Source organism: Artibeus jamaicensis, unplaced genomic scaffold, assembly GCF_021234435.1.
Source record: "Artibeus jamaicensis isolate MK-2021 breed Jamaican fruit bat unplaced genomic scaffold, CSHL_Jam_final scaffold_804, whole genome shotgun sequence".
Taxonomy (NCBI): domain Eukaryota; kingdom Metazoa; phylum Chordata; class Mammalia; order Chiroptera; family Phyllostomidae; genus Artibeus; species Artibeus jamaicensis.
The window spans coordinates 2,553,674-2,578,349 of record NW_026522055.1 but is presented as its reverse complement, the minus strand read 5'-3'; the positions used below and the strand labels follow the sequence as shown (position 1 = coordinate 2,578,349).

Here is a 24,676-nt window from a genome sequence, read left to right as displayed (position 1 = left end):
AAAAAAAACCCTTGTAGGCAAGAAGGGGCTGCAAGAAATATTCAAAGTCGTGAAAAACAAGGACCTACATCCAAGATGACTCTATCCAGCAAAGCTATCATTAGAATGGATGGGCAGATAAAGTGCTTCCAAGACAAGGTAAAGTTAAAGGAGTTCATCATCACCAAGCCCTTATTATATGAAATGTTAAAGGGACTTATCTAAGAAAAAGAAGATAAAAACTATGAATAGTAAAATGACAACAAACTCACAACTGCCAACAACTGAACCTAAAACAACTACAAAATCAGAAAGAAACAAAGCAAACAACTAGAACAGGAACAGATTCATAGAAATTGAGATCACATGGAGGGTTATCAGTGAGGAGGCGAGAATGGGGGAAAAGATACATGGAATAAGAAGCATAATTAATTCATAGGTAGAAAATAGGGAGAGGTTAAGAATAATAGTTTAGGAAATGGAGAAGCCATAGAATTTATATGTGTGACCCATGGACATGAACTAAGGGGAGAGGCTGGAGGGAATGGGGGTACTGGGCAGAGGGGTATAAAGGGCAGAAAAAGGAATGGGACAACTATGATAGCATAATCAGTAAAATATTCCTAAAAAAGCAGAAAAGACAACAAATGTTGGTAAGAATTTAGAGAAATTAGACCCCTGTCTACTGTTGGTGAGAATGCAAAACTGGTGCAGATTCTGAGGAAACTGTATGAAGGTTCCTCAAAAAATTGAAAACATGAGCTACCAATCACACTTCTGAATATTTTTTCAAAAGATTGAAATTAGAATCTCAAGAAGATATTAGTGCTTTCAAGTACTTTGCAGCACTGTTAACAATACCTGAAATGTGGAAATAATCTAAATATTCATTGAATGTTAAATGGATAATGAAATAATTATACGTGGATAATGCATGTTGAATGGTGTACACCTACACAGGATATTATTCAGCCTTAAAATGGGGGAAATTTTGCGGGATGCAATAATAGGATGAAAGCCGATCATATTAACTCAAGTAAGTCAGTCACAGGAAGACACATACTGACTGATTCCACTTATGTGACATTTCTAAAGTAGTCAAATTTATACATTCAAAGAGTGGCATGGTAGCTGCCAGGGGCTGGAGCGAGGGGGGATTGGGGAGTTACTAATAAACTGACAGCAAGTTCAGTTAAGCAAGATGAAAAAGTTTGGGAGGTCACTGTATCTAGAGTCAACACCACCATATTCTACACTGAAAAATTTGTTAAGAAGTTTGATCTCATGTAAAGTGTTATTACAATAAAATAAAATGTTAAATAGAAAATTAACACTGGTGCAGTACTACCAACATTTATATATATATAATATTTCATTTATTTATTTTTAGAGAGAGGGGAAGGAAAGGAGAGAGAGAGAGAGAGAAACATCAATGTGTGGTTGCCTCTCACATACCCTGCACTGAGGACCTGGCCTGCAACCCAGGCATGTGCCCCGATTGGGAATCAAACAGGTGACCGTTTGCTTCACAGGCCTGTGCTCAATCCACTAAGCTACACCAGCCAGGGCACTATATATTTAAAAAAATATTATTGAGAACCTTTATACATAATTAGCAGTCATTTTTTATTGCAATGTCTGCTTAGATCATTAGCCAATTTTTCTACTGGGTTGTCTGATGTTTTCCTAATTAAATTTGTAGTTTATAATTTTTACCCAGTGAGCATTGTTGTCAAAATGTTTGTGTATTAATTCCTTTAAAATAAAAGAGTTAATCTATTTAATAAAACATACCTCTATTTTCAAAACCCAAAATCAATATAAAGAGTTCGGTTGTCTTCCATTTTTGGAAGATTTGAAATGTCTGGCTTAATGGAAGATAACCAAACTCTCATACCTGCTTCTTTAGTCAATTAATTTTGGTATTTAAAATAAATTTGTCTTGGGTTTAGTGGTGTGGGTGTGCCAAAGCCACTTTCTGATTGAGGGACATTTGTTTTGTTTCCAGTGATGCTTTGGTTTTAATGGGATAGGTAACCAGGAGTGGGGTTGTTGAGAGTAGGTGAGTGTGCAGGTGCAATGCTCATGAACGATGCCAGATTGCTCTCATCCTTCTGGGGCCCTGTCTTTTCACATGCATGCAGGCTGAGTGTCCAAATTCCTTCTGATGTTGCAAGTTTCCAAATATCAATAGTACTGAAATGGAAAATGTGTGTTGAAACTTGACACCTTAATGAGATGTTGTAGTCTCATAATAGTTTCTCCAGTTAATTGTGGGTTTCCCACGTATACAATCATACTAATTGAAAATAAGAACGATATATCCTTTTCAGGACATATACCTCTTATTTGGTTCTCTTTTTATTTATTTTATTTTTAGATTTTATTTTATTTCATTTTAGACAGGGGGAAGGGAGGGGGGAAGAGAGGGAGAGGAACATTAATATAAGGTTGCCTCTTACATGCCCCTACTGGGGACCTGCCCAGCAACCCAGGCATGTGCCCTAACTGGGAATTTACTGGTGACCCTTTGGTTTGCAGGCTGGCACTCAATCCACTGAGCCACACCAGCCAAGGCTGGTTCTCTTTTTCATTGCATGTGGCTAACCCTCTCAGAAAAGTATTTGCACTGAGCTACTAAACTGTATTTCTGCTTGGAAATTACATCATTGTGTGAGGTCCCACTTCCCACCACTGGGAACCTAGTGGCTAGTGTGCAGGTGACTGAGTAAACTCCCACCACAACTTTATAAAGATGTACATAAGGGTCCAGTGCTCCCTTTGATGGCATTGGCCCTGAACCAGGCTGTCTCTAGGCAAACTTGGCAATGATTCACCCTTCATTGTTTCCCTGGGTTCTGACCCATTTTCTAAACTTGGTACATTAGCTTTCTCATCCAATCTGTCAGCTGCCCAATGTCCTACAAAAGAATTCTTTCTTTTTTTTTTTTAACTTAAGTTGACCCAAATGGGTTCTTTTTGCAACCAAGAACCCCACTATTAGAATGCTAAATAATAATTGAGATAGCAGGTGCCATTGTCTTGTGCTTGACATAGTCTCTTGTCTGCACTCATTTATAAATTCATTTCTAAAATGAGTGTTGAAATCCATGAGTTCACTCCTTTGATTTCTGGTCTAATCCAATACCAAATGGGTCATTCTAGTTTTATGCCTTCCCATATCAGTAAGTTTCTCTCTGAGAATGAGAAACCTGATTTGCATCATCCATGACAGATTATTTGAGCAGTCCCCCTGAGTACAACTCTTTCCCCGTCCTGGCCACCATTACTCCCAGTCTGGCTGCCCTCCTCATCTTGCTTGGCCCTGTGTCACCTTCCCAGGTATCACCACCACCACACCACCTCATCAAAGACTCCCTCATTACCCTGTTGGGTCATTCCTGAGTGGAATACATGCACACCTTCTCACCTTTCTTGAATTCTGAAGTTCCTTTCTGACCGCTTGAGTGGACACACTCCTCCTCTCTCTGAGACATGGTATTCTAGGCCACTGCTCGGCACAGATGCTCATCTTGCTCTGCCAAGACCTGATGACTTCTGAGCTTTATTGCTCAGAATAAAGGAAGAGAAAGAAAGAAAAGGAAGGGAGGGGAAGGGAAGAAAAACAGAGGAGGGTGCATTCCAGATATCTTTGGGGTGGAGAGTTGAAAGAATTTCTCATTGATGTTGAGTGAAGGAGAAGGAACAGTGACCAAGAGGAGCTGAGCAGTTGGGACATGGAGTTAACATCTACTGAGGTGGAAAAAGCTGTGGGAAAAAAATCTTGGAGAACAAACCCAGAGGAGGACTTGGACATCATGAGTGTAAGACCCAATGTTAGTTATCCTAGCAGGCAATAAAGTTTATGAATGTGGAGCTCTAAGGGTAGAAGGAATAGGAAGTTATACATTTGGAAGTTATCATTACTAGATATTATGTATCACCTTTGGACCAGAGGAGATTGCCTTGGCACAGTAAAAATGCCATCAGTAAAGATGGCACAGAGAAGTGCTCCAAGGACTGAGTGCTGGAGTAGGCCAATGTAGTGTTTTACAATGAAGCATTTAATTTGTATTTAATTTTATATGCTCTGATAGATAGGTATGTACATAAAATTCTAGATAAAGAAAATAATTTTATATAAGTGGATTTTTGTATAAAAGATACCTGAGTTTGAAGAATGTCCTTTCACCCTACAACAAAGTCATATGCATAGTACCCTTTGATCCATGTAAATAATGATTTATCAGGACTTCTGGTCAAGATGGTGGTGTAGGTAGCTGCTGTCCTCACCTGCTCCTATGATCATCTCAAAATTACAACTAAATTGTAGGACAAACATCATTATAAAGGAAATTGTAACATTTCATCATGTCTGCATTTCTAGGTAACTAAATTCAGCCCTGGCTGATGTGGCTTAGTAGATTGAGTGCCAACCTGTGAACCAAAGGATCACTGGTTCGATTCCCAGTCAGGACACATGACTGGGTTGGCGACCAGGTCCTCAGTAGGGGGTGTGCAAGACACAATTACACATTGATGCTCCTCTCTCTTTCTCCCTCCCATACCCTTTATTTATAAATAAATAAATAAATAAATAAATAAGTAAAAGAAAATTAAATCCAAAATACAATATCATTTTTAATAAGTACCCCAAATCACAATATTCCTAAAAGTAAACCAACAAAATGATTTCAAGACTTCTGCACTAAAAAGTGGAAAATGTTGCTTAGTCACTACTGCATAATGTACTTTGCCATATGAGGTCAGCTTTACTGGTTTCAGGCATTAGGACCTGGAGTCACAATCCAGCCCAACACATTTCATTATCAAATCCAGGTGGGTCAGGGTAATCCACCTTCAGCCTCCCCTAATTGTCAGCATCGCCATTAAAGTGTCCTCACCTATTTACAGCTCTAGCAACTTCTGGGCCAGGTAACCAGATCCTCATTGTGACTTCCTGCATTTGTCTGTAGACTTGGGGATGGTGGCATGCTCTGTGATTGTCACTCTCTGATGGTTCAAAGAAAAGTAATTGATTCCTAGTTGATCTTCATTTTATTGTCCTATGAATGAGAGTGACAATCCAAGCAATTTTCTTGTCAGAGCTGAAATCAGATGTCTCCTGAAATGTCACTGTTATTATTTTTTCTTTCTTTTGTACATTTTTGTTAGAGGCTTGGCCTCTAACAAAATGGGCCTCTTTCAAGTCTGCACTTTGGGAACATGTGTAGCTTAACTTGGAGAATATGTAAAAAACCAAGAAAACCCCAGAAACCCACAACAACAAAAAGCTGTTTACAAAATCCAGCAGGGGGTGCTGTTGCTCTTTGGTTTTCTTCCTCCTTTGTCAGGTGAATTTAGTTTCAAAGAACACTTAGAGAAGGATACTATACAGCTGGTGCAGTTGTGTTGCGTGTGTTCACAGCCCCACAAATCAAGTTCCTCTGTAAATAAGGCATTTAGAGGAAATGAGTGAAGTACACGAGTGTAAGGAAAGCAACTGGGCACGTGTCCTGACAAATGGTGATGGGACGTGGCATGAGTGTAGGGAGAGGAGAATGGGCTGTGAGGAGCCTGCCTGAGAACAAAGCAGACTGAAGTCCACAGAAAAGTTGTGAAGTGTGGACTGAGGTCTGGTTTCTCACAGGGAGGGTGTCAGCAGCTTCATGGGCTGAGGCAGAGCAGGGGGTGAGGGCGTGGTGGTTATGGGAGAGGTGTCAGATGCCCTAAAATCTTTGCAGTTTGAATTGAAGACAAAACACAACAAAAACCGAGTGTGGACTCAGTCACTTTGCAAAGTCCTGAAGTGTACTGGCTTCAGGCACAGAGGGTTGCAGAGCTGGGCCAATGTCACAGAAATCCTTTTTCTGTATTTGTTAACCCTGTAGCTCTGCTGCCCTCTGTGGGTTTGGTTGTCAGATTGGCTCTCACTGCATATTGTGCTCTGAGGTTGTCTGCTCATGGCCACTTCCTTCCTTAGAGATGTTACAGGGAAACTTCCAGGTCTGCTCAGTCAGGGTCTTTGTGTCTACATGTTGTGGCTTCTGGTTGCAACTTCCTTCCTGCTCACTGATCTCATCTGTTCCAACTCGTAATAGGTGAATCAGAGGTGGCAGGAGAAGATGAGGTAATCTCAGGGCAGGGTTTGACCCTCCAACCTGGATTCTTCTGTCCTTTCTGCTAGTGAGCAGGTCAGAGCCTGGGGGTGTGCAGGAAGATAATTTTTTCAATGAACAGATCTGTTAGTAGCCACACCAAACTTTCTCAGTTCAGTCTTCACTTGGACTAAAATGTTACCTTTTCCTAGGTCTCAAAGCTGCTGGACTACAGGCTGGGATGACACCAGCAGCTCCCCTGGGTCTCCAGCTTGCTGACTGCAGATTTAGAATTGGTCAACCTCCATAACTGCATAAAACGATGTCTGAAAATAAGTGTCTTTATAGATGTACACACACCCTATTCGTTCTGCTTCTCTGGAGAACGTTGAATAAAGCACTCTGAGTGAAAGTCAAGTTGTCAAAATAGCCTCAGTGTGTCTTCATGGCCTGACCCAAGATCCCTTCCTAATCTGTCTTCCCAGGTTCCCCAAGTCTGCTATTCTGTCACATACCTTTGTACACCTCACAGGCATTCTCACCTTGGGCTGTTGAACATGCACTTTAGCCTGAATACCCGCAGTCCCAGTCTCTCACTTTCCTCATGTCTTTAGTCAAGTGTATGAGGCCTGACCCAGCCTTGTTTTAAAATACTCCAGCAGTCCTCAACCATTTCTCTTCTGTGTTCTGGTTCTTAGTTATTTTTCTTTTGCTTAAAATGTGTCATTCTCTGAGAGATGATTTAAAAAATTTTCCTCTTCTCTATGTGTCCTACAGAAAGATAAGTTTTTGACTCACCTTTTCTTTCTTGTAGGAGCTTACCCTTTGGTATATCTCAGCCACTAAATCAGGGATGGGCACACAGCTGGTGTCCACAAAACGTTAGTGGAATGAGTAAATACTCATTACCAGCCACAATCTCACATGTTTTTTTATTTTAATCCAGAAAGTTACAGAGGCAGAAGAAGTGAGCCTTAGAGGAAATGGCTCAGGCAAGGAGCCACAGAGAGAACGGAGTGGTGCAAGTGATGGGTCATGGAGAGAACTGCCTCCTGTGCTTTTACTCATACGAATTTCTTTCATCCTGGCACAGCAGAAACAGTGAAGTTTCTTTCTGAGAGATGTAGAAATCAAAGTGAAGTAGCTTTGATAAAGTGGAACACATGATAAGTGAGTTGAAGGTTATGTTTCTGGTTTCCCACATAGGATCTCCATGCTCCCAACTTCCATACTCCAAATTCCCAGCTCTGAGGCCAGCTGGAGTGAAGACAGTGATGGGAATGGGGACCCAGGTCCAAGGTGTTGGCAGGCAGGGTTACTGGTGGAATACAGGTCACGTCCACTCAATATATTTGTCTGTGTGAACTCATCTTCTCTGCAGAGAGAAGAGACCTCAGCTACCTGGACCCTCAGCCGGGGTGCCTCTCAGCACTGCTCCAATTATATGATGACACATTACATCTGTGGTCTCCCTGAGGCCCCTGAGGCTCTGAACCCCAGGGTGCTGGCCAAGTGGTGTTCTTTTTCCTGTGTGGCCATGATACCAGATGAAAAGGGCTTCCACTGTGGGACCTTATGATTCAACACAAGCATGTCAGTAACTCAGCATCCCCCTGTGCAAATGGTGAGCAGGAGGACACAATATTTCTCAGTTCCTGCCCAACCCCACTGAAGGCTTGTGGAGCCCAAGTTTCCTTTCCAGGTTCGGCCACTGCACTGGGCCATGGCTTTTTGTTGGGACATCCCAGACCCCACCCATCAGCTCAGAAATTCACCCTTGACACAGGGACCAGGACCTGCTCTGCCCTGTCAGTTGCAGACATGGTGCTCCCACTACTGCTGCTGCCTCTGCTGTGTGGTGGGGAGTGGGCTCATAAAGAGGGCTCAGGCAGGTAGGGGAGTGCCTGGGACTGCAGCTGACTCTGTGCCCTGCCAGGATCCCTGTGGGAGCAGCAATGCTATGAGCTCCAAGTGCAGGAATCGATGATGGTGCAGCAAGGTCTGTGCGTCCATGTGCCCTGCTCCTTCTGTCTGTGGAATCTGTGGTCTTCCTGTAGCTTACTCTCCATCTACGGGTACCAGCATGAGAACCACATGTGCTACAGTAAACTACTGGCCACTAAAATAGGCCAGTGAAATTAAAGCTTCAGAGCTGATTACTCCTCGGGGACCCCAGAGACAGCAACTGTTCTCTGAGCATCAGAGACATCAGGAAGAGTGACACAGGAATCTACATTTTCTGAATTGAGACAGCATATCCCGTGAAATATAATTACCAAGCTAAGAAGCTGACCTTGAAGGTGACAGGTACAGCAGGGGCCCAGGAGAGGGCCAAGGGATGTGGGACCCCATCTTAGAACAGGGACAGGACCCTGGGGCAATCCCTGATTCATGCTTAAGCCCAGGGGCTTTGGAAGAAACATAGGACCCAGGGTGAGTTGGGGCCTTAAAGCATGAGTTTCCCTCAGAGCCACACTGTAGGTTCTGAAGCCCCAGGCACAAAGCACCTCCCTCCACCCTCCTCAGAGCTGACACAGGATCCAGACATCCTCATTCAGGAGCCCCTGGAGTCTGGCTGCCCCACACAGCTGACCTGCAGCCTGCCAGGATCCTGTGAAGGGTGAAGACCCTTTACCTTCTCCTGGTGGGAGCTGCTGTTGACTCATTGAACCCCCAAGAACCTCTGCTCCTCTGTGCTCACCTTCACCCCAAGGCCCCAGGTAACAACCTCACCTGTCAGGTGAAACAACAGGGATCAAGGGTAACTAAGGAGAGAATAATGTAGCTCGGTGTCTTCTGTGAATATGGGAGGGGTGGCTTGTTTTAGGAGGGCAGTGGGACTGGTATGTGCACAAGCGTGTGTGCTCAGGAGGCTGGGCTAACCTGAGAACACTTGTGAATCAATGTTAGGGCAGGTGGGGAGTGGGACAGAGGACAACTATCCCACATCCCTGGTTATCACCACCCATCCTTGGGTTGGGGTGTGTTCCATCAGCTCCTTCCCTATGAAGTGGGACCAGATCTTTCTTTCCCAGATGTCCCACAGAACCGCACCATAGCTATGTCCTTCAGAAATGTCACAGGTAGGAAAGAACTAACCCTATGACTGAGACTTGTTGCTGGGGCTGCCATGAAGCTGAGGGGGAATCAGACTGAGAATTGAATCAGATATGAGAAAGTGAAGGAGGAAAGTCACCACCCTCCCTCACTCACCCCTTGTGGGTTGGTGTATTCACCAGTGTTCTCTTTCTCTCTCTCTCTCCTGTGTCCTTGGAGCACAGATGCTCCACTAATCCTCCTGTCGCTTCCCATGGATTTCCCGTGGCTGCTGGGATTGTACTGCTTTTGGAAGGATGAGGGTCTGCACTGCAGCAGCTCCTTCAGAGGCCAGAGGACTTTCTCACTGCACTAGTGTCTGGGGCAGGGGAGGAGAATCCCAGCAACACCTCTTACACAGTCACCTCCAGTTCCTCTGGGCCCTGGGTCAACAGCTCCCTGAGCCTCTGGGTGGGGCTCAGTGCCTGTGTCAGAGTCAGCTGCGAGGCAGGGAATGTCCACAGGGCCCAGAGTACCAGTGTCCTGCTTCTGCCAGGTCAGGGTCCTGCTGGAGGAGAGACTGGGGAGAAAGAAATGGATCAGAGAGAAGATGGAGCTGGGGAGAAAGGCTGTGGGTGGGAAAGGGGTGGTTGCTAGCATGGGACCCTCCATTTTGTGCCTGAACAGCACCTATATTTGGTTGTGCAAGGAGGTGAGAAGACAAGACACTGAGTCCTGCCACTGGGTGGGCTCTGGCCCTCTTCTCTGCAGGGCAGTCAGTATCTGCTTCCAGAGAGTTTCCTGCTGCTCTTGGGGGTGCTGGTGTCATAGTTCTCCTGTCCTTGTGCTTGGGTAGGTACAGGATAGTGAGTCTTGGAAAGTATAGAGAGAGCCTTCTGGATTCCATAAAGGTGAAGCTGAGTGTTGGGAACCACCCTGTCTTGTTTCAGAAGCTGTAACCCCACCAAGGCTAAGGTTCAGTAAAGAGACCTTGAGACCACTAACAAGACAAGAAGAAGACAAATTGTATATTCCTGGTAGGGGCGCTGCTTCTGCCCCCTTTCACTTCACTATGCTTGGTCCTGGGCACATGACTGGTTAGCCCAAGACAGGTAAGAGTCCTCAAAGAAGGGATGACCTAAGACTAGCATGGTCACAAGGATGCCCTCAGGGAAGGTCTTGGGAGCTATAGAAAAAGCGGTGATGAACCCTTGTTCCTCAGCTTTGACATAGCCTGAGGCTCATTCTGTCTGTAAGAAGTCTCCTAATCTCTTGGCTACCTGGCTTCCTCTGCCTGACTTAAGCCACAGGACAGTGCAGCCCTGGGCAGGAATGGGAGGTTTCCAGGGTCAATCAAGCCTAAGATAGAACACAAAATCTTGTGAAACCTGCTTTGCTAAGAATGTCTTCAGTTTTCTGATAAGGGTTCAAGTGTGCAATGAGTTTTTTCCCCAAAGTTCTATAGCCCTTTAGTTAACTGACCCTGACTCCAAAAAAGACATAGTTCTTTGCATGTTATCTATTGTTCATCCTTACCACCTGAGAATGATTGAATAGCTTTACCTGTATTGCTGTGCAAACTGAACTTAATAAAAGCCCATTGAAGAACAGCCTCCTGGCCTTTCTCCTTTAAGAAATTGGTCACCTTTCCTCCCCAAGTAGATTGCGTCTTGGTAGACTTATTCTCATCTGTGGTGGCTGGGGTACACTCTTATGTACCCACAGCTGAGTACATAGAGATTATTTTTTTCGGGAGGGGAGTAGGGTAGCATCTTTATTGAGGTAACAATTCCCACATATTTAAAGGTATAATTCAATGGCATTTAGTTCAGTCATGAATTTGTGCACCTCCCACCACAATGTTAAAACATTTTTTTAAGTTTTTAAAAATTATTTTATTTATTTATCTTTAGAGAGGAAGGGAAGGAGAAAAGGAGAGAAACATCAATGTATGGTTGCCTCTCATGAGTCCCCTGCTGGAAACTGGCCTGCAACCCAGGCATGTGCCCTGACTGGGAATCGAACTCCGTTCGTGTGGTTTGCAGGCCCCCACTCATCCACTGAGCTACACCAGCCAGGGCCTAAAACATTTTCATTAGCACAAAATGAAGAAAACCAAACCAAACCAAACATCCCTTATTTGTTATTTTGCCACCATTCTTCCTCCAGCGCTGGGCAACTACTCATCTATATCTTGTTTCTTTTTCTCTAAATTTACCCAATCGTGACATTTCATAGAAATGGAACCCTATAATACATGGTCCTTTGTAATGTTTTTCACATATTTTCAAGGTTCATGTGTCTTATTATTTTATCCCTTTTGATTTCCAAATAATATGCCATGTTTGGACAGTGAACTCTTTATTTGTTTTATCATTAATTGAAGCATAGTTGTGTTGTTTCTACTTTGGGGCTGTCAGGAATAACACTGCTATGATCGCTTGCATAGATGTTTCTCCCTGTGTAGGGTTCTATTGTGATGTAAGTTTAGTCTTGGCCAAACACCTGGGACAGAGCACTCACTTACATAACTGGAATGTCTCCAGCTCTGTTTCTGGGGTCTAGATGCTTCAGTTTCCTGAGGGAGTAGGAGCATCCTGCCCACTCGAGCCTGAGCCATTGTGACTCCCGACTGCTTCCCTTAGAGTGAAATACCACAAGAAGCAAGCTGAGGAAAGACTAAAGGTCATGAATGATGAAGACATTGCCATGGGTATCGTCATCTGGGTGAGTGATGTGGGTGCCTTCTCATAGTGTGTAAGGGGGAGGGGCTGGAAATGTGCATTCAGTAAGTGCAAACTGAGCTTCCCTGCATTTCCCCAAACTAGCTTGTCTGTGGTCAGCTGGACTGACTGCTGGGGGTTGACATCCCCTTCATCTCTCAGCACCCAGGGTCAGCCTCCTGCCCCAGCTCTACTGACCACTGAATCCACCTCACCTGTCTTCTCAGTACAGCCTGCAAGGACTGCCTTTCCAAAACTATTACTTTCTACCCATTCTGGACGTGTTAATTCACCTCTCTTAATCTCAGTTTGTCTATTAATAAATGCAAATAATAGCATCATTTACACTTGGCTTCCACTCCATGAGTATAAAATGCCTGATTAGTAGGCTCTCAATATGGTCTAATGAATTGTAGTATTACAAATTTTTAAATGAATGACCACATAGTTGATTTCCTGAGAAGTATGTACAGAAGAAGAGAATGAATGAAAAATTGTCCCATTAGACCAACCACCCTTTGAGACCATTTCTGATTTATTCTCTCACTCTCTTCTGTCACCTTGACTCAGGGTTCCCAGCTAAACCCTGGGCCAGATAGGCCTCCTGACCAAATGTCACCCACTGGAGGTACCTCTCCATTAAGAGAGGAGAGGGACACCCAGTATGCCAACCTCAGGTTTCAGGGTCAGAAGCTGCAGGAGCCTCAGGAGAAGAGGGCCACCACCACCTTTGAGTACTCAGAGATCAAGAAGACAAGCCAAGGAGGATTTCCTCAGAGCTGTTTTCTAGCCACAGGCATCACAGCCTCTCTGAGGGAAAGGAGTCAGGGAACTAACTGATGAAACACGAGGAGAGCTTGTGTCATGTCAACATTAACCACTGTAAGAGCATGAGCAGGCAGAGCAGAAAGAAGAAAGGTGATGGGATCAGAGACAATTGAGCTCAAGTGCCAGCTTCATCATTGTCTTCAAGAGATTCATTTCATTTCTCTGTCCTCAGTTGCTCATTCTGTACAGCAGAGACCATGCATCCTACTCAACAGTGGCTGTGAGCATGAAAAGAATAAACAGTGAATAGATGTCTAGATCTTGCCTCTCTTTCCTGTTAAACAGAAAGTTACTGGTGGCAAGTCTCCTGAAGCCAGGGGTGATCAGCCATAGAAAACAGGGTGGCGGCAACTGGGTGCTGTAATTTTTCTTCCCTGAAGGCCTGAAAGCCTCCTCAGGGAAAGAACTCCAATTCGTCCTGGTGTTGGGTCGTGATGTGGTACCTGATCCTCTGTCTGGCTTCATCTCGTCTTACTTATTCCTGTCCATTTCCCAGTACCTTCTGATTACCAGTCCCTTCCCCATCCCATGTACGACCCCACAAGGATCTTTCCAACAGCCTGTGGACTGTAAACAGGAGCTGACTAGGTATCTCATCACCAAAAGAATTGCTTTCAGGGACATAAAGAGGAAGGCGATGCAGCCTGTGCAACCACAAAAAGCCAAGGGCACACAATGGGCAGAGCAGAACCCAACAGGAAGCCCTCTTCACAGAGAGGCAGGGGAAGATCGCGGGAGAGGCTGTTAGGACCATAGAGCGCTACTGTGACCATAGAGAATTTCTGGCTGGGCTGCTAGCACCATGTACGGTGTCACAGTGTCACCCACAGGCCCCCCGATTCCTGGCTTGATTAGTTCTCCGCGGTAAAAGGTAAAACTGGTCAAGGCAGAGAACTGCCCCTGCCCCTGTCCCACACAAACATCTTCCTGACTCCCTGGCCATAGACGATACACCCCAGGTCCCTTCCCCTGGCATTTACTTCTTCATGTACCTTCTCGCCCCGGGTTTGTTCCTTAAACCTTCTATGGTGGTTCCTACAAGTCTCAGCAATTTGAGATCTACCCCCTCCTGGAGGCCACACCCCCTTGTTTTCATCTGGCCCAGGCTACCTGTCCTTCAGACCTGGGTTCTTGCACAGATTTAGGTTAAAAGTGTGGACTGGAGAAAGAGCTTATATAATCTGTCCTCTATATAGTTGATCTATATTTTTTAAAGAAAAGTCTAAAATTAAGCAGCCAGAATGTCAGGAGCAGTACCATAGCTTAGGTGCCTCACAATACGATATTTTGATGGAGAGAAAGCTAGCCTCCCCTATTACTGAGAGATGTTCTAAGATCCCCTAGGTGATGCTTGAAACTGCAGATAGTAGCCAATCCTATATATATTGTGATTTTTTCTATACTCACTCATAATAAAGTTTAGTTTAAAATTAGGCAGTACAAGAGGTTAAAAACAATAATAATAAAACACAAGAATTATAACAATATACTGGATGAAGATGATGTGAATTTGGTCTCTCCTCTCAAAATATCTTTTCGTACTGTACTCACCCCTCTTCTCGTGCTGCTGTAAGGTGTCACCATGCTCCCATGATGAGATGTGGGAAGGTGAATGACACAGACATTGTGACATAGCATGAGGCTACTAGAGAGGTTACTTGAACACAAGTACTATGGTACCATGACAGTCGATCTGATGCCTAGTGGCTACTAAATGACTGACTATAAGTGGGTAGTGTGTACAATGTGGAGACTTGACAATACATTGTTCACCTCAGGACAGGAGAGAGAGAGCACGAAGTTCATCCTACTACTGAGAACAGTACAAAATGGAAAACTTATGCTTTGTTTATGTCTTGAATTTTCCATTGAGTTTCTTTGAGCTGGGGTTGCCCGTGGGTCACTGAAATTGTGGAAAGTGAAAGTGCAAATAAGGAGAAACAATGAAAATAGCCCTGTTTTTTCAAAGTTTTCTGATGGCTGTTTGTGCTTCAATCAAACAATCACAGTAATCACAAGATTTGGTCCAGCCACAAAATGAACTTCACTGGTGGAAATGTCTGTGGGAATGGCGACGAGTAGTATTGATCCCAGATGACTATCTGGGTGACACAACACAAGCACCCCAACAGAGATAACTTATTTCCTGAACTTTGCAGAGTGGGTCTGGGGGAAGGTGTGGATATTTTCTTTAAAAAAAGATTTTATTTATTAATTTTGTAGAGAAGAAAAGGAAGGGAGAAAGAGAGGGAGAGAAACATCAGTGTGTGGTTGCTTCTGGCATACCTGCCACTGGGAACCTGACCTGCAACCCAGGCATGTGTCCTGACTGGAAATTGAACCAAGGATTCTTTGGTTCACAGACCAACACTCAACCGACTGAGGCACACAAGCCAGGATGAATTTCTGTATCTATATTAGCAACATCAGAAAATTAAATTCAAAATGCAATATCATTGAAATGATACTTAACATTTGAATATTTACATGATCAGAAAAATACCCTAAACCACAATATTCATAAAAGCAAAACCAGCAAAATCATTCCAACAATTCTACACTAAAAACTGGAAAATGTTGCTTAATCACTTGTGCATAATATCCTCTGCCATATGAGGTCACCTTCACAGGTTCAAGGCATTAGAGCCTGGAGTTGTTATCCAGCCCAACATGTTTCATTATTAAATCCAGGTGGGTCAGGGCAATCTACCCTCAGCCTCCCCTATTGTCATAATGGCTATCAAAGTGTCCTTTGTGATTTATGGCTCCAGCAACTTCTGGGCCAGGTAACCAAGTCCCCACTGTGATTTCCTACATTTGCCAGTGTCTGTAGATTTGGGGATGGTGGCTTGCTCTGGGATCATCAATCTCGGATGGGTCAAAGAAAAGTAATTGATTTTTAGTTGATCTTTTTCTTGCCCTATGAATGAGAATGATACCCCAAGTAATTTCCATGTCAGACCTGAAATCAAACGTGTCCTGCAATGTCACTGTTATTATTTTTCTTTCTTTTGTACATTTTAGTTGGAGGCTGGGCATTGCAAATCTACATTTTGGGAACATGTGTAGCTTTATTTGGAGATTAAGTAAAAAAATAAAGAAATATATGAAATAAAAAAAAAAAAACCTCCTTGCAAAAATCCAGCAGGGGACGCTGTTGCTCTTTGGATTTTTCCTTTTCTTTGTCAGGTGTATTTAGTTTCAAAGAACACTTAGAGAAGGATAATATACAGCTGGTGTGGTTGTGTTGGGTGGGTTCATGACCCACCAATCAAGTCCTTCTGTAAATAAGGCATTTAGAAGAAATGAGTGAAGTAGATGAGAGTAAGGAAAGCAACTGGCACGTGTCCTGACAAATGGTGCTGGAAGTTGGCATGAGTGTAGGGAGAGCAGAGGGGGCATTGGGGAGCTCAATGCCCAAGCAATTTCCATGTCAGACCTGAAATCAGACGTGTCCTGCAATGTCACTGTTATTATTTTTTTTCTTTTGTACATTTTAGTTGGAGCCTGGGAGTTGCAAATCTACATTTTGGGAACATGTGTAGCTTAATGTGGGGAATAAGTAAAAAAATAAAGAAATACATAAAATAAAAAGAAAAACCTCCTTGCAAAAATCCTGCAGAGGATGCTGTTGCTCTTTGGGTTTTTCCTTTTCTTTGTCAGGTGTATTTAGTTTCAAAGAACACTTAGAGAAGGATAATATACAGCTGGTGTGGTTGTGTTGGGTGGGTTCATGACCCACCAATCAAGTCCTTCTGTAAATAAGGCATTTAGAAGAAATGAGTGAAGTAGATGAGAGTAAGGAAAGCAACTGGCACGTGTCCTGACAAATGGTGCTGGAAGTTGGCATGAGTGTAGGGAGAGCAGAGGGGGCATTGGGGAGCCCAATGCCCAAGCAATTTCCATGTCAGACCTGAAATCAGACGTGTCCTGCAATGTCACTGTTATTATTTTTTTCTTTTGTACATTTTAGTTGGAGCCTGGGAGTTGCAAATCTACATTTTGGGAACATGTGTAGCTTAATGTGGGGAATAAGTAAAAAAATAAAGAAATACATAAAATAAAAAAAAAAACCTCCTTGCAAAAATCCTGCAGGGGATGCTGTTGCTCTTTGGATTTTTCCTTTTCTTTGTCAGGTGTATTTAGTTTCAAAGAACACTTAGAGAAGGATAATATACAGCTGGTGTGGTTGTGTTGGGTGGGTTCATGACCCATCAATCAAGTCCTTCTGTAAATAAGGCATTTAGAAGAAATGAGTGAAGTAGACGAGAGTAAGAAAAGCAACTGGGCACGTGTCCTGACAAATGGTGCTGGAAGTTGGCATGAGTGTAGGGAGAGCAGAGGGGGCATTGGGGAGCCCAAAGCCCAAGCAATTTCCATGTCAGACCTGAAATCAGACGTGTCCTGCAATGTCACTGTTATTATTTTTTTCTTTTGTACATTTTAGTTGGAGCCTGGGAGTTGCAAATCTACATTTTGGGAACATGTGTAGCTTAATGTGGGGAATAAGTAAAAAAATAAAGAAATACATAAAATAAAAAAAAACCTCCTTGCAAAAATCCTGCAGGGGACGCTGTTGCTCTTTGGATTTTTCCTTTTCTTTGTCAGGTGTATTTAGTTTCAAAGAACACTTAGAGAAGGATAATATACAGCTGGTGTGGTTGTGTTGGGTGGGTTCATGACCCATCAATCAAGTCCTTCTGTAAATAAGGCATTTAGAAGAAATGAGTGAAGTAGATGAGAGTAAGGAAAGCAACTGGCACGTGTCCTGACAAATGGTGCTGGAAGTTGGCATGAGGGTAGAGAGAGCAGAGTGGTCATTGGGGAGCCCAATGCCCAAGCAATTTCCATGTCAGACCTGAAATCAGACGTGTCCTGCAATGTCACTGTTATTATTTTTTTTCTTTTGTACATTTTAGTTGGAGCCTGGGAGTTGCAAATCTACATTTTGGGAACACGTGTAGCTTAATGTGGGGAATAAGTAAAAAAATAAAGAAGTACATAAAATAATAAAAAAAAACCTCCTTGCAAAAATCCTGTAGGGGATGGTGTTGCTCTTTGGATTTTTCCTTTTCTTTGTCAGGTGTATTTAGTTTCAAAGAACACTTAGAGAAGGATAATATACAGCTGGTGTGGTTGTGTTGGGTGGGTTCATGACCCACCAATCAAGTCCTTCTGTAAATAAGGCATTTAGAAGAAATGAGTGAAGTAGACGAGAGTAAGAAAAGCAACTGGGCACGTGTCCTGACAAATGGTGCTGGAAGTTGGCATGAGTGTAGGGAGAGCAGAGGGGGCATTGGGGAGCCCAATGCCCAAGCAATTTCCATGTCAGACCTGAAATCAGACGTGTCCTGCAATGTCACTGTTATTATTTTTTTTCTTTTGTACATTTTAGTTGGAGCCTGGGAGTTGCAAATCTACATTTTGGGAACATGTGTAGCTTAATGTGGGGAATAAGTAAAAAAATAAAGAAATACATAAAATAATAAAAAAAAAACCTCCTTGCAAAAATCCTGCAGGGGATGCTGTTGCTCTTTGGATTTTTCCTTTTCTTTGTCAGGTGTATTTAGTTTCAAAGAACACTTAGAGAAGGATAATATACAGCTGGTGTGGTTGTGTTGGGTGGGTCCATGACCCACCAATCAAGTCCTTCTGTAAATAAGGCATTTAGAAGAAATGAGTGAAGTAGACGAGAGTAAGAAAAGCAACTGGGCACGTGTCCTGACAAATGGTGCTGGAAGTTGGCATGAGTGTAGGGAGAGCAGAGGGGGCATTGGGGAGCCCAATGCCCAAGCAATTTCCATGTCAGACCTGAAATCAGACGTGTCCTGCAATGTCACTGTTATTATTTTTTTTCTTTTGTACATTTTAGTTGGAGCCTGGGAGTTGCAAATCTACATTTTGGGAACATGTGTAGCTTAATGTGGGGAATAAGTAAAAAAAATAAAGAAATACATAAAATAAAAAAAAAAACCTCCTTGCAAAAATCCTGCAGGGGATGCTGTTGCTCTTTGGATTTTTCCTTTTCTTTGTCAGGTGTATTTAGTTTCAAAGAACACTTAGAGAAGGATAATATACAGCTGGTGTGGTTGTGTTGGGTGGGTTCATGACCCACCAATCAAGTCCTTCTGTAAATAAGGCATTTAGAAGAAATGAGTGAAGTAGATGAGAGTAAGGAAAGCAACTGGCACGTGTCCTGACAAATGGTGCTGGAAGTTGGCATGAGTGTAGGGAGAGCAGAGTGGTCATTGGGGAGCCCAAAGCCCAAGCAATTTCCATGTCAGACCTGAAATCAGACGTGTCCTGCAATGTCACTGTTATTATTTTTTTTCTTTTGTACATTTTAGTTGGAGCCTGGGAGTTGCAAATCTACATTTTGGGAACATGTGTAGTTTAATTTGGAGAATAAGTAAAAAAATAAAGAAATATATAAAATAAAAAAAAACCTCCTTGCAAAAATCCTGCAGGGGACGGTGTTGCTCTTTGGATTTTTCCTTTTCTTTGTCAGGTGTATTTAGTTTCAAAGAACACTTCGAGAAGGATAATATACAGCTGGTGTGGTTGTATTGGGTAGGTTCATGACCCACCAATCAAGTCCTTCTGTAAATAAGGCATTTAGAAGAAATGAGTGAAGTAGATGAGAGTAAGAAAAGCAACTGGGCACGTGTCCTGACAAATGGTGCTGGAAGTTGGCATGAGGGTAGGGAGAGCAGAGTGGGCATTGGGGAGCCCAATGCCCAAGCAATTTCCATGTCAGACCTGAAATCAGACGTGTCCTGCAATGTCACTGTTATTATTTTTTTCTTTTGTACATTTTAGTTGGAGCCTGGGAGTTGCAAATCTACATTTTGGGAACATGTGTAGCTTAATGTGGGGAATAAGTAAAAAAAATAAAGAAATACATAAAATAAAAAAAAAAACCTCCTTGCAAAAATCCTGCAGGGGATGCTGTTGCTCTTTGGATTTTTCCTTTTCTTTGTCAGGTGTATTTAGTTTCAAAGAACACTTAGAGAAGGATAATATACAGCTGGTGTGGTTGTGTTGGGTGGGTTCATGACCCACCAATCAAGTCCTTCTGTAAATAAGGCATTTAGAAGAAATGAGTGAAGTAGATGAGAGTAAGGAAAGCAACTGGCACGTGTCCTGACAAATGGTGCTGGAAGTTGGCATGAGTGTAGGGAGAGCAGAGTGGGCATTGGGGAGCCTGAGAACAAAAGGGACAGGAGTGCACAGGTGAATTGGGGACTGAAATCAAGTTTCTCACAGGAAGTGTGTGGACAACTTCATGGGATGAAGCAGGGCAGGGGTGAAGGAATGGTAGATTAGGGGAGAGGTTAAGTTAGACACCCCCAGATCTTTGCAGCTTGAATTGGAGAAAACAAAACCCAACAAAAGCCGAGTGTGGACTCAGTCACTTTGCAAAGTCCTGAAGTGCACTGGCTTCAGGCACAGAGGGTTGCAGAGCTGGGTCAATGTCACAGAAATCTTTTTTCTGTATTTGTTAACCCTGTAGCTCTGCTGCCCTGTGTGGGTTTGGGCGTCAGATTGGCTCTCACTGTATATTGTGCTCTGAGGTTGTCTGTTCATGGCCACTTCTTTCCTTAGAGATGTTACAGGGAATCTTCCAGGTCTGCTCAGTCAGGGTCTTTGTGTCTACATGTTGTGGCTTCTGGTTGCAACTTCCTTTCCTCTCACTGATCTCATTTGTTCCAACTTGTAATAGGTGAATCAGAGCTGGTAGGGGAGGATGAGGTAATTCCAGGGCAGGGTCTTGACCCTCCAACCTCGATTCTTCTGTCCTTTCTGCTGGTGAGCAGGTCAGAGCCTGGGGGTGTGCAGGAAGATAATTTTTCAATGAACAGATCTGTTAGTAGAGACACCAAACTTTCTCAGTTCAGTCTTCACTTGGACTAAAATGTTACCTTTTCCTAGGTCTCAAAGCTGCTGGGCTACAGGCTGGAATGACACCAGCAGCTCCCCTGGGTCTCCAGCGTGCTGACTGCAGATTTGGATTTGGTCAACCTCCATAACTGCATAAAATGATGTCTGAAAATAAGTTTCTTTATAGATGTACACACACCCTATTCGTTCTGCTTCCCTGGAGAACGATGAGTAAAACATTCTGAGTGAAAGTCAAGTTCTCACAATAGCCCCAATGTGTCTTCATGGCTTGACCCAAGATCCCTTCCAGATCTGTCTTCCCAGGTTCCCCAAGCCTGCTATTCTGTCACCTATCTGCTGTACACCTCACAGGCATTCACTCCTGGGACTGTTGAACATGCACTCTGGCCTGAATATCCGCAGTCCCACTCTCTCACTTTCCTCATGTCTTTACTCATATATCCATGAGGCCTGACCCCACCATGTTTTTGAAAATTTCAGTAGTCCTCAACAGTTTCTCTTCTGCATTCCAGTTCTTGTTTTTCTTTTGCTTAAAATGTATCATTCTCTGAGAGATGATTTTTAAAAATTTCCTTTTATATATGTGTCCTACTGAAAAATGAGTTTTTTAAAAATTGTTTCATTTATTTATTTTTAGAGAGAGGAGATGGGAAGGAGAAAGATTGGAAGAGAAACATCAATGTGTGGTTGCCTGTCATTTGTCCTTTTTTGGGGATCTGGCCTGCAACCCAGGTATGTGCCCTGACTGGGAATGGAACCAGCAACCCTTTGCTTCACAGGCCCATGCTCAATCCACTGAGCTACACCAGTCAGGGCTGAAAGATGAGTTTTTGAATCACCTTTTCTTTCTTGTAGGAGCTTGCTCTTTGCTGTATCTCAGCCACTAAATCAGGGATGGGCACACAGCTGGTGTCCACAAAACATTAGTTGAATGAGCAAATACTCAGTATCAGAGTTGCAGAGTTGGGTCAGTGTCACAGACATCCTGTCACAATCTCACAAGCTTTTTTTTTTTAATTCAGAAAGTTACAGAGGCAGAAGAAGTGAGCCTTAGGAGAAATAGCTCAGGGAAAGAGCCACAGAGAGGATGGAGTGGTGCAGGCAATGCCTCACAGAGATAGCTGTCTCCTGTGCTGTTGGCAGGTTAGAATTCTTTAATCTTCACACAGTAGAAATGGTGAAGTGTGTATTTTATAGGTGAGGAAACTGAAGCAAAGTAACTTTGATAAAGTGGAACAGATGATTAGTGAGGTGGCAGTTATGTGTCTGGGTTCCTACTCAGGCACTGCATGCCCCCAACTTCCATACTCCAAATGCCTGCCTCTCAGGCCTGTTCTGGACTTCAATGTCAGGACCAGACTCTGAGGCCACCTGGAATGAAGACAGTGATGGGAATGGGGACCCAGCTGAAAGGGGCTGGGGGGCAAGGTCACTGGTCAGGACCACAGGTCATGTCCATCTGATGTATTTATCTGTGTGAGCTCACCTTCTCTCCAGAGGGAGGAGACCTTGGCTACCTGGACCTCAGCCTGGGTGCCTCTCAGCACTGCTCCAGTGATGTGATGACAGATTTTGTGTATGGTCTTCCTGAGGCCCCCTGAGACTCTGACCCACTGGGAGCTGGGCAAGTGCTGTTCTTTCCCTTGTGTAGGTAGCCATGATGCCAGATGAAAAGTGCTTCAGCTGTTGGACCTTTTGATTCAACACGAGAATGTCACCAAGTCACTAACTCAGCATCCCCCTGTGCAAATTGTGACCAGGAAGACACAATATTTCTTAGCTCCTTCCAGTCCCCACTGAAGGCTTGTGGAGCCCAAGTTTCATTTCCAGGTCTGGCCACTGCACTTGTCCATGGCTTCCTGTTGGGACATCCCAGACCCCAACTGTCAGCTCAGAAATTCACCCTTGACACAGCCACCTTGACCTGCTCTCCTCTGTCAGATGCAGACATGGTGCTCCTGCTGCTGTTGCCACCGTCTCTGCTGCTGCCGCCGCCTCTGCTGTGTGGTGGTAAGTGGGCTCAGAAAGAGGGGGAAGAAGGTGTGGGAGAGCCTGGGACTGCAGCTGACTGTTTGTGTCCCTCCAGGATCTCTGCGGGAGTAGCAATGCTATGAGCGCCAAGTGCAGGAATTGGTGATGGTGCAGGAGGGTCTGTGCGTCCATGTGCCCTGCCCCTGCTACCATGGAATCCATGGTCTTCCTCTAGCAAAGTCTACATTCACTGGTACCACATGTGCTACAGTAAACTAGTGGCCACTAACAACTAAAATAGGCCAGTAAAACTAAAGCTTCAGAGCCAATTATTCCTCAGAGACCCCAGAAACAGCAACTGTTCTCTGAGCATCAGAGACATCAGGAAGAGTGACACAGGAATCTACATTTTCTGAATGGAGACAGCAAATCCCATGAAGTATAATTACCAAGATAAGAAGCTGACCTTGAAGGTAAGGACACTGGGGCAATCCCTGATTCATGCTTAAGCCCAGGGTCTTTGGAAGAAACATAGGACCCAGGGTGAGTTGGGGCCTTAAAGCATGAGTTTCTCTCAGAGCGACACTGTAGGTTTTAAACTCCCAGGCACAAAGCACCTCCCTCCCTCCTCCTCAGAACTGACACAGGGTCCAGACATCCTAATTCAGGAGCCCCTGGAGTTTGGCTGCCCCACACAGCTGACCTGCAGCCTGCCAGGGTCCTGTGAAGGAGGAAGGCCTCTCACCTTCTCCTGGATGGGAGCTGCTGTTGACTCATTGAACCCCAAGAACCTCTGCTCCTCTGTGCTCACCTTCATCCCAAGGCCCCAGGACCATGGTAGCAGCCTCAGCTGTCAGGTGAAACAACAGGAATCAAGGGTGACTAAGGAGAGAATAATGTAGCTTGATGTCTTCTGTGAGTGTGGGAGGGATGGCTGGTTTCCTGTGGGCAGTGGGACTGGTATGTATGTGCACATGTTTGTGCTCAGGAGGCTGAGCTAACCTGAGAACACTTGTGCATGGATAGGAGTATAGATGGGGAATGAGCCAGGAGGCCAGGAATCCCACCTTCCCGTTCTCCACTGCCCCTTGTTGGGGTGATGTGACTCCCATCTGCTCCTGCCTTCTGAAGCAGGAACATATCTTTCTGTCCCAGATGCCCCACGGAACCTCACCATAGGTGTGTCCTTCAGCACTGTCACAGGTAGAAAATAACCTCCCCCTCTGGGTCTGTGAGCTGCCCCTGGGGTCATCATGGAGCCGAGGGGGAATCAGAGTGTGAGTGGGATCAGATATGGGAGAGGCAAATAGGAAAATCACCACCCTCCCTCCCTTCCTCCCTCCCTCACCTCTTGTGCATGGGTGGGTGTCCCTGCGTTGTTCGTTCTCTATTTTGTTCTTTCTTTTCTGTCTCTCTCTCTTTCTCTCTACACTTCTGTTCACAAACCCTTCAAAGTTCTTCAAAACATCTCATCCCTTTGGATCCAGAGGGCGAGGCTCCGTGGCTGCTTAGTGTGACTAACAGCAACCTCCCTGCAGTGCTGAGCTGGGCTTGGAGGGGCCAGACCCTGAGTCCCTTCCAGCCCTCAGCATCTGTGGTCCTGGAGCTGCCTCACACAAAGACTGGAGTGGCAGGGCACCTGCTAGGCTTAGTTCCCAGTAATATTTCCATCAGCCTCTCTGTGCTAAGTGATTTGTAAGACAGGTGCTTGGGTGGGCAGTTAGGTCAGGTGTTGGAGCTGGGGGCAGGACTAAAACCTGGGGTCAGAATTTCACTCTCTCTCCTCTTCCCCAGGAAGCCCTCCTTCCTGCAGGTATGTGGCTGAGGAGCAACAGGGCTCCTGGCAACTGGTCCTCACTCTGATCAGAGGGGCCCTCATGGGGACTGGCTTCCTCCTCACCTATGGTCTCGTCTGGCTCTACTACATCAGGTGAGCAGCTCTGTCTGTGCAGGGAAGTCAGTGATTGGTCCCAAACTCCAGGCAGGGCTGGGTGGACCCACCTGCCTGGAGTTAGAGCTAAAGTGGCCTAGTCCCTGAATTGAGACTTGTGTTGGCTCTGTACGTGTGGAGGCCCCAGACAATGAGGCTGACATCCTGACCGACCCTCCCTTTTTATGAAGATGGAACTGAGGTGTGAC

General features: G+C 44.5%; 2 pseudogenes; both read left to right on the top strand.

Annotated features, from left to right (window-relative positions):
• Positions 1 to 3,716: 3,716 nt before the first annotated feature.
• Positions 3,717 to 12,676, top strand: LOC128626596 (sialic acid-binding Ig-like lectin 5; annotated as a pseudogene).
• Positions 12,677 to 22,515: 9,839 nt separating this feature from the next.
• Positions 22,516 to 24,471, top strand: LOC128626595 (sialic acid-binding Ig-like lectin 14; annotated as a pseudogene).
• Positions 24,472 to 24,676: the final 205 nt, after the last annotated feature.